This window comes from Gymnoscopelus microlampas, assembly GCF_963454915.1.
Source record: "Gymnoscopelus microlampas genome assembly, chromosome: 23".
Taxonomy (NCBI): Eukaryota; Metazoa; Chordata; class Actinopteri; order Myctophiformes; family Myctophidae; genus Gymnoscopelus; species Gymnoscopelus microlampas.
The window spans coordinates 21,220,067-21,229,206 of NC_139960.1; positions in this window are offsets into that span (position 1 = coordinate 21,220,067).

A 9,140-nucleotide genomic window follows, 5' to 3' on the forward strand; every position below is an offset into this window, starting at 1 on the left:
TTTCTGTCTACATCTTGTCATTTATTCATGACTTACTGTACATTCACTATGTAGATGACATTTAAAACACAGAGGCTGCATGGATCAAGTTAAAGCCACTAAAACCACTGGTCCAGGGACACCCTGGGGTACTTGGGGGATTCCAGGGGGTCCTCAGTTAAATGATTAATAGTTAGGAAACAAATGATGGACCCTTATGGGTCTCTAACTCTGAGAGTTTACAAATAGAACTGGCCTGTAACGCTGGAAGTGTACAAATGGAACCTTAATGGGTCCATTTGGTTCCATTTGTACACTCTCAGACTTAAATGAACACAGAGGATTTTAGAGTGGGGTCCAAGAGATAAGAAAGCATAATCAAGCAGGGTTCCATGACCTAATGCATATCAAACTGGGGGTTCCTTGAAATTACAAAGGTTGAAAATCAAACTAAACCACCTAAGGGAAAAGGGGAAGCCTCTCTCTGCCTCTACATCAGGACTGTCAGAGTATCACTCGATCTCCTTGTTTTGTTAACCTACACTCGAAGCCTCCCATCCATTCCCATGGTCTGTAGCTGCACAGACAGCACTGTGCGTGCATGCCCCAGCAGCCACGCTGGTACACTGCTATATAAAGAACACTGTGCTGTCAGTGCAGGGGAGGCAGATGTTCCCACAGTGCCGGTGGGAAGGGGGGGGGGGGGTTCAGAGGGTGGACCCCTCTGACCTCTGGAGGTCCCCATCTCCCTGTGACTCTCATCACAATCATATAAAGTGTGCTCACACGACAGGCACATGCATTATACACGCGCGTGCGGCCAAGCGGCTGGAAACGAAGCCTTTAGTATATGGGGTGTTGCAGAGACATCAACAGCTATACAGTACATCTCGGCTGATATGGTTGTGTACCGTGGCGTTACACAGCCAACAAAATGTCTCATGATTGATGTAATAGTGAACGAAATGTTCTTTAAAGCCACATTTATGCTCTGTCACACGACGCGTCGCATGCTGAAAATAGCCGACCTACAAGCTTGTAGGTCAGTTAAGAGATTTTTGCCCGTTTCTGTCCGGATGTGCACGGCTGAACTCAGAGAGCGCTGGACAGATCAGCACCAAACCTTTCATGCATGCAGCCAGCAGGCCAAGGAAGTACCTCCACCCAGACTTTTTCAAAATAACCTCATGGTGGTGCTATACCAGCCCGATTTAGATTTTGAACCATAGGTAAAACAAACATTTCCCCGGCTTCCTTGGATCATGACGCAACTCCCCACTCCATTTCTGCCATTTAGCATTTCCTTCAAAACACACTTTTTTTGCTGCTGCTCCTACAGCTTTTGTCCAAAACTCACACAAGTCACTACACATCTGTGGAATCATGTGATGATACAAAAAAAAAGCATTTATGACCATAGGGGAAACCACAATCGTGAAAAGTTGAACCGAATGTGCAAACGTTATCCCTCGCAGCTTCCTCAGTACAGTCCTGACATATGCAACCCACACCTCTAGGCCACCAGGCCTAGTGGAGATATACAGTATGGTCTGCAGAGCACACCTGTCTAGTTGCAAAGTGTTTTCTTCTGTTTACAGAGCAAAGTTGAGACCCTCCACCCCCCTCCCACACACACACGCACGCACGCACGCACGCACGCACGCACGCACGCACGCACACACACACACACACACACACACACACACACACACACACACACACACACACACACACACACACACACATACTACATTTAACAAGTCATGTTATTACTGCATATCACAATGATGTTACGTGTGGGAGGTTAAAATGACAAGATAACAGATACTGTGTGACAAGTTGGATTGATATCACATTGACAGCAATGTGTGCAGCATGTTTAAAATGCTAGACTACCTCATTGCAGACACACGCCCCGGTGATCTTTGGACCCCAAGTAGAGAAGTGCTGCCCTATAGTCCCCCCACTCCTCCTTCGTTTTGACTCAGAGTGCACACCACATCCTGTGTGTTTTTTCCTTCTTCTTGTAGATGAATACCGTCTATCACATATTGCCACAGGAAACAGTGTAGTGGTACTTTCCACTTAGTGGTGCATTGCATTCCTTTGAATACTTGTTTAATATAACATTTTCCACACACACAACCTTATATAGTCACTGTCGGGTGGAAAGTAAACCTCTCCATACTTCTTTGTTGTCGTTTTTATAGATCAACGCCACTGAGCACACATATGTCTCTCTGTTTTTTAGATATATTTAACCATTTATTTAAGCCCTACAGTATCTTATATAGTACTTCAAAACAATGTTCATAAATCACAAAAAATGCTGTACAGATATATAATTTGTTTGTTTCTTTGATTGATCTCTCTTCCCCCTTGCCCCCCTTCTTCTTCTTATCATTCTTTTTTTAACAGAAATAACAAAAACGAATTTCACCCACTTTACACCTGTAAACCTGTGATGTGACAGTAAAGTTGATTCTGATTACATGCAGTACATGTGCTATTATGGCCATTTTTGAACAATGTCACCTATATTGATTCTTGGAGCGCTGCAGTTGACAGTGGTGGAAAAAGTACTCACATTTTTTACTTAAGTAAAAGTATCAATACTGCAATGAATTGTAGAAATGTAGAAATACTCTGTTGCAAGTAAAAGTCCGGAATTAAAAATGTACTTGAGTAAACGTATTGGTATCAAAATGTACTTAAAGTACCAAAAGTAGAAAGTACTCATTATGCAGAATGTCCCATTTCACAAGTTTTCAAATGTATAAAAGGTATGAAAAATCTTTTGAAAATAGCAGATCTACAAGCTCACAGTACGTGCGTGGGTGCATGTGTGCGCATTTGTGGCTTTTTGAATCCATACCAGCAATGGTGGAAAAAGTACTCACATTTTTTACTTATTAAGAATCAATACTGCAATGTAGAAATACTCTGTGCGGAATTCAACATTTACCAGTACAAAAGTATTCGTATTAAAATATACTTAAGTACTGAAAGTAATTAAGTACTCATTTTGCAGTATGTCCCATTTCACAAGTTTCCAAAATGTATGAAAATGCTTTGAAAATAGCCAATCTACAAGCTCACAACAACGCAACGCTTTGCTACTCGTTTGGAGCTTGTAGATCGGCTATTTTCATAGGGCTGAAATGGCTAATGTATGTTTTGTAATACATCATAAACATTTACAAAGTAACTACTAACTAATGTTTTCAAATAATTGTAGTGGAGTAAAAGTACAATATTTGCCTCTGAGATGTAGTGGAGTAGAAGTAAAAGTTTTGGAAAGTGGAAATACTCAAGTAAAGCACAAACACCTCAAAATTGTACTTAAGTACGTACAGTACTTGAGTAAATGTACTTAGTTACTTTACACCACTGCATCCTCCACAGCAGTAGATGATTTAGTGCTGATCACTTGAAAGCAGTCTGGGGATCAATTCACTCTGCAGGGTAAAGATCCGGTTGGAAAACGGAAACGGAAATGATACGTCCACGTACGTAACACACCGGATCCAGTAAGCGGGGCTCCTAGACCGGATGCAGCCGCATCACGACTGGTTCCTCCAACAGTTTGTTTGACACGCTGCTCTGTAGAGAAGGTAAAACTGATGTTTGATTTATATCAACATGACACGTTTTTATCCACCGATATTTAACACCATTATTATTTAAGCATTCGAGGTGTTCTAGGACTGAAGTATTATGACACCAAAATGGACATAAATATGAAATATTGTGTTTTGCAACCGAGGGAGAAAAATACATCAAACTAGTCATTTTATCGAGTCTGACTTTTACCTCATAGATATGCAAATAAGTCAAAAGTGATAAAATACTTCTATAATAGTCTTGATCCAAGGCTATTGCATCAAACAAACATTTGTTCCAAATGACCTGCCTTAAACCACACTCACTGTGTGGGGGTTTGTTGATCATCTAACCCTGCCATACATAACATTCATGTAGATTTATAATCTATTTAGGATCTTGGGTCAATTTTGGTCAGGGATTTTATTTATGGTGATCGAGTCTTGTAATTGGTAGTTTTAAACGGCTCGTAAATCCCCATAAAAGAACCCAATCCAACACATAAAGCGTTTAAACCCAAAGCCACGGATGTTACCCGTCCATACGGGTCAGGTTTGTTCCGTAATATTACTTAACGTTGAATAAAGACGCGTGTATGTGTCTGAACGCTGTTCTATTTCCACATTCACTTGGAGTGTAATACCTGCGGTCACTGCAACAACGCCACTTTCCCAAATAGTGTGGTTTTCTGTGTTTTAAGGCTCGTGCGTCTACATGTCTGTATACATTGTAAATATAAAGTGATTATCTTAAAGCCATAGATGTTATCCGTACATACGGGGTGTTGGTGCTCTCTTGATGTTCAGTATAGTTTAATAAAGAAGTGTTTAATCCCGTCTGTGGATGAACGTCATTGTATTTCCTGGATTACATGGGGTGTAATACCGGCGTTTACCTGCTGCATCAGCGCCACTTACACCCATTGAATGATATGTACATACATAGCTCCAATCGGAACCTCTCCCTCCGCTGTACAGCTCCGAGATGAGGTTTCACGTTTGTGGGTGCCGTTTGAGCGGGACATTTTCGAATATTGGCCACTTTACATGTTTGTTTGTTTTTTACCCCTTTCTGCACATCGTATCCAGTAAAGGTTTTCTAAAATGCTCTCAGGTGTTTTAATTTCTAGCGCACAATAAAATCTATCCAACGAGTTGAAAAAAGTGTTTAAATAGCTTCTCTCCTAAATGTTTTTAAGACATACCCGGAAGTTGCGCCCGCAGAGGCTACATTGCTGATTCCCCTACTGGTGAAATGTTGAATTGCACCTTCCTAATGCATAATATTATGGAACCGGCCGAGGAGAGAAGCTATTTAAACACTTTTTTCAACTCGTTGGATAGATTTTATTGTGCGCTAGAAGTTAAAACATCCGAGAGCATTTCAGAAAACCTTTACTTTTTGGATAAGATGTGCAGAAAGGGGTAAGAAACATGTAAAGTGGAAAATATTCGAAAATGTCCTGCTCAAACGGCACAGGGCCACGTAGGACCTCACCTCGGAGCTACATAGCGGAGGGAGAGGTTCTAAATGGGGCTAATATATACAGTGATATTCTGACAGACCAGATTGCAACATTTATTCATTGAATAATACGGAATATTACTGAACACAAAGGGTCCGTATGGTACATCATCATCAACATCTGTAGCTTTGGGATAAACACTTTGTATATAGAGTAATATACATTTGTCAAGATGTTTGAGAGACTTTAACATGGAACTAACTACACACACTATTTTTTGGAGTGTTCAAGAATGTAATAGATAGGATCATAATTAGCCCTGGTCCAGAGCGTTAGTGAGTTCTCTCTAACGCTCTGCCAGGCGCTCGGCTCTGCTTATAGACGAGGAATTCCACTTCCCTGCAAGGGCTCCAACTGTAGTAAACTATAAACAAAACCACTTCACTACTCACCAAAACAAACACTGTTTTGTGTTGTTGAAAGTCTATTCTCGGAGGTGGGAAGCCTCTCGGCACCCCACCTTCTCTGTAAAATACACTTTTTGACCAGAAAAGAAAATATTTCACCTGAAGGCAAAATCTGGTCAATAGAAAAAAATCCATTGACCAGATCTGTAGAGGGCGCAGTGGAGCAACCAAAAACATTATTTTCTTCCGGTGAATTATTTTCTTTTCTGGCCAAAAAGTGTATTTTACAGAGAAGGTGGGGTGCTGAGAGGCTAGATCATAATAAAACCTTATTTGTACTGCACCTTTCACATTTCATACTTTTCATAAAATATCTAGAACAAAACAAATGTAAAAGCCTATTAGGAGAGATAACAGTGCTACATTGTAACGGGAGATTAAAAACTCTATTTACTCTTTAAATTAATCTAAAATAAATATCGATATCAAAACCGATAACAATGATGAGTCTTGATCCAAGGCTAAGATGAAACTATAATATTGTCTCCAACCTCATTATGTCGAAAACCTTTTCAGGATTCAAAAATGGCAAAAGTAGCAGATCTACAAGCTCAAAACGTGTCGCTTTGCGCCACGTTTCAAGCTTGTAGATCTTCTACTGTTGATGCTTTATGCACCGCTGTGGTATAGATCAAGTAGGACGAGAGATTTCTGCCGGACAGTTTCGAACACTAGCCTAAAAAACTTAAAGGTAGGGTAAGTGATTTACTTTGGTTAAAATAAGTGTTAAATAGCTCTATATTGTGATAGTACTCATTGCTATAGAGTGTTTGTTCAGTAAAAGGAGTCTTCATGTATCTCCAGCTCTTTATTAAACAGAACATGCATTTTCAGTGCCCTCTCCTGATTGGCTTAAATGTTGTCACCTACCTGAACATGTACTATATTCTGTTTATTAAAGACGTGGAGAGACCCCTGTGACCAAACAAAACGCTCTGTAGCAATGATTACTATCAGAATATAATTAACCTTTTAACAACAAAAAAACTAAAAATACCAAAAATATAACTTACCCTACCTTAAAGGAGTATATAATGTCTTTTGTTTGGTTCTTCTTTTTTTTTTACAATCTTAATATTATATTCTACAATAAATTAAATGTAATATTGGTGTATATCTGTGTCTTGCAGGTTAATCATGTGGTGACCTTCTGCAGAGTGGACTAAATCTACTTCATACAGTGAGTTAAAAACGCTGAGTCATGGCTTCTAGCTATGACTCAGCGTTTGACTCGCTGTATGAGTTCTTCAGTGAAGGTCCTGGATGGATGGAGTCATCAGGAGATAGCTGGTAATAGAGTGTCTGTAACTCAGGACAAGGGGCAGGAAGATGGAACTTCGACACAGCAACGAGCCCTGAGAGCTGAAACGTATAACGGTGCCAACGAACGTTCTCCGTTGGAGATACAAGGCGTACGGTGCTCGGGACATGGTGCCATACAACCTACGCGGCTCTATTAATACCAGCTATCTTCAACCGAGCGGCGGGAGACCCCACACGGTACGTACCTGGATCACACCTGGCCAGCAGTGGAGGAAAGTAATTAGGTGCATTTACTTGAGTACTGTATAAAGTACAATTTCAAGGGATTTGTACTTTACTTGAGTTTTTCCAAATTTCAATACTTTAACTTTTACTCCACTACATCTCGGATCAAATATTGTACTTTTTACTTCACTACATTTATTTCAAATCTTTTTTATTGTGAAGCACAGGTTATGTTTATACATTTCTGTTCATACATGGATAGCTTCCTTTTTTTTAAACAAAAACAAACAGACATAAACACAAAACAGACAGGTAACATGAAAAAATACTTCACTACATTTATTTGAAAACTTTAGTTACTAGTTACTTTGTAGATTTTGATTATAATTACAAAAAAACGTATTAACCACTTCAGCCCTATATACATTTCGGCCATTTGAAAATTCCGGACTTTTACTTGTAACAGAGTATTTCTACATGGCAGTAGTGATACTTTTACTTAAGTAAAAACAAATCAGTATTTTTTTCCACCACTGCTGGCCATTATAAACCAGGGCTGTGTCACCATTACAAAATGGAAGTTGACGATTCATTATCACATAAATGATTGCGATCAAAGATTTAACTGTGTTAGTCGTTGAGCATTGGAACATTATGAATACAAATGTAATTTATTTTTGTTTTTTAGGGCTTCGTAAATAAAAGTTGCACAAGGCAGATATGACAAATAATATACATTATTTAATTACAAAAAAATACATTCATAGTGGGATTAGCCAATCTAGAAGCTCCAAACGTGTCGCATCGCAACACGTTTTGACCTGGTAGTTCTGCTATTTCCACAAAATGTTTGAAAATATTTGAACATTTTTAACATGGTAATGACTATGACGATTATGCAAAATATAATTGCAAATTCAAATAATTGCAATTAGGCTATTATGTAATAATTGTGACAGGTCTAGTATAAACCCTAGGGTTTATACTCATGGTAACTGATGACTGGTATCAGACCACACTTTGAGAGCCACTGGTCTAGCGGCTCAGAGCTTAACCAAGACGCCTGTGGTTTTATTTTCAAGCCGAATCCCAACCCTCAACATTCTGCCTCCACCAGTGTTAGGGCGCGCTCTCACCGCACTTTTATTTTACCTCTGGGGCAGAATCTGCCAGTGCTTTGTCAATGCAAATGCGTGGATTCTTGGAAAAAATCCGCAAGACCAGGAATCCACGCATTTGCATTGACAAAGCATTTGCAGATTCTGCCCCAGAGGTAAAATAAAAGTGCGGTGGGAGCGCGCCCTTATGGAGAAATTGGTGACCTGACAAAAGATGTGTCCATCTTGTGGACTTCACATGTCAAACATCCAAAGTCAATCGCTGTTAGTTTATGAACGGAGTTGCTCTTTTCATAAACAAACAAACGGTTGTCATTTACATTTGGACATGGTGATGTTTTTGTGAAGTCCACGAGATGGTCGCATGTTTTCTGAAGGTCACCAATTTCACCGTAACACAACACCTTGCTGGAGGTAGGAGGCACAAACTGGAGTTTTGGAATCAGCGGCCATATTGGAAATAAGTTGGGCCTCTTCCTCACTTCCCTTCACAGGTGTTACCAATGATGCTAATGAAGGCTCTGTTCCAAACGGACCCTTACGGGTGTGCAACTCTTTGAGTGTACAGATGGAAACGCCATCCAACCATTTGGTTCCATTTGTACACTCAGAGTTATGGGTGTCCTTTGAGAACCACTGTGCTACACTAAATAGAACAGTGCCTTCATTAGTATCATTGGTAACACATGTGAAGGAAGTAAGGAAGAGGCCCAATCCTTGGCCAAATGCATATTTATTTGGGGTATGAGAATTTGATATGAAACTTTTGAGAGCCACCGTCTTTAGTTGTTTCTGGAACTTGATGAAATGATAAGCATTGTAGACTTTACTTGAACATTGTGTTTGATACAGGAATAGATGGCACCTCTTTGCTCCCAAAATGTAAAACAAATGAAGAATTTGCAAAATGTTCTTAAAGCAGGGGCCTTCAACAGGGGGTCCGGGACCCAGAGTTACTACAGGGGGTCCACCAAATCTTTTTTACATTAACCACTTGAACCCTAGCATCCCTTTGCTGAG